The sequence below is a fragment of the Macrobrachium nipponense genome, chromosome 47 (genome assembly GCF_015104395.2).
Source record: "Macrobrachium nipponense isolate FS-2020 chromosome 47, ASM1510439v2, whole genome shotgun sequence".
NCBI lineage: Eukaryota > Metazoa > Arthropoda > Malacostraca > Decapoda > Palaemonidae > Macrobrachium > Macrobrachium nipponense.
Genome location: NC_087222.1, coordinates 9,436,426 through 9,438,366, shown reverse-complemented (window position 1 = coordinate 9,438,366; position 1,941 = coordinate 9,436,426).

Here is a 1,941-nt window from a genome sequence, read left to right as displayed (position 1 = left end):
TTAGGGAGCCGAAGGTATACGATAATACGTTAACCCATTTGACACAGAATTGCTGCGTGGAGAACCTACTGCACTAGCGATGGTGGCCCTGCCACAAAATTTAAAATATTTTGACCGCCAGGGTAGGAAGCTTTCAGCTACATGGTTAGTATGTGGAAAAGCTAATTTTATTATTAAAATGTCATTTTTGAAAAGGATTATCTCACATCCTATGGAGGAGTTATGGGAGTTCCATTTGCCAACGTCCTTGAGGATTGAGAGAGAGAGAGAGAGAGAGAGAGAGAGAGAGAGAGAGAGAGAGAGAGAGAGAGAGAGAGAGAGAGAGAGAGAGAGTAAGTTTGGTGGTCTGTATTGCTGTTAAGATGTGTAGTATGTATTTGTGTTTTGGTTTTCCGTAAGAGAGAGAGAGAGAGAGAGAGAGAGAGAGAAGAGAAATGGATGGTTACCAATTGAATTGGCTGTTGGTGAGTTCTGGATTGTCTGCTGGTGCAGCTGGAGTTAGTTGTTAAGATCAGAGTTTTGAGTCAGAGCCTGAGAAGGTCAATAGTTTTGGCAGCAGTCTATGAAGAATGTTGAAGGCTTTTAAAGTCAGTTAAGTTGAGTGTTATTGATTAGTTGTTTAGCTGTTGTTAAGTTTGATGTTGTTGCTTGGAGTTGTTGTGTCTGTGTTGTTAGATTTGTTGTGCTTATGAGTTTCTGTTGAGTTATGTGTGAGTTATTGACGGTTGTTGTTGGTGAGCTGTTGTGAGTCCTTGGTGCTGTTAGTGGGTGTGTGTGTTGCCTTTTTGTGTTGTTATTTTTTTGTGTTAGTGATTGTTTGTGCAGTGGTCTTTTGTGTGTGTATTCCTTGCTTGTTGTTGTGTTGTTGTTTGTAGGTTGTGGTTCCTTGTGTTGCCTTGTTGTTGAAAATTGTGGTTGGTATTCCTTGTGTGTGTTGTTGATGGTGGTTGTCCTTCCTTGTTTGTTGTTGTGTTGTTGGGTTGTGGGGTTGTGGTGCTTGGTTGTTGTCTTCGTTGTTGGTGGTGTCTCAGTGACCTCGACCAGTGGACAGCACAGCCCTGAGTATCTTGAGTTGGGTGAGTATATGAGTTTGTTTTTTGTTTTGTGTGTATGTAGGTCAATTGTCCTGCATGTGTATAGGAGGAAAGTATGGCTGAGGGTGAGTTTGGTTAAGTTTATGTTGGGGGAGGGGGATTTTGCCTGCTTGTTTTTGAGCCTGTGATCCCGCCACAACCAAGCAGAGGGTAAAGTATCGGTATATAGCCATGCTGATAGAATATGGCAGCAGCAACCCAGTCCCCCCGACCCTCCGACTCTCGATATTCAGTAAGATCAGAGAGGCAATGCAGTTATTCCTGTCTCAATAGGAAGAACCACCTCAGCAGTGCCAAGTCATTCTGGGTCACCTGTCATCCTTGGAGAAGCTGCCACTCGGTGAGTAGCTTCACCTTTCGTTCTGTTCAGTGGAGAATGAAGGAGTTTTTGTCTCAGTAAGGGAGTCATTTTTCCAGATACCATTTATCAGAGGAAGCAAGGAAGGACTTATCCTGGTGGTTCCAATCCCGAGATGCTTCTTTTGTTGATACATCGTCTGAGGGATAACACATGGAAGAGTTGCTGGTTTCAGGTGTGTGGAACCAGGACTTTAGGACAGCTCCACATCGGATCTCAAGGTGACATTTTTGGCTCTCCAAGAGGTTCAGGATCCGGTGATGGGGGGCACTCCATGATGTTTATATCCATAATACAGTAGTGCCTCAATTCCTATTCGAGTTGTGCAAATTCTTAATAGCACAAACTTTTCAATGGAACATAACTATTTACCATACAAGAATATTTCAAAGATGTGAAATAGCAAATGCAACATTTTCAAACTCTTGAAAAAACTTGCAAAAGTGTTTGTTTAATTCCATATGTGATTTATAAGTATTCAAGCTTTTA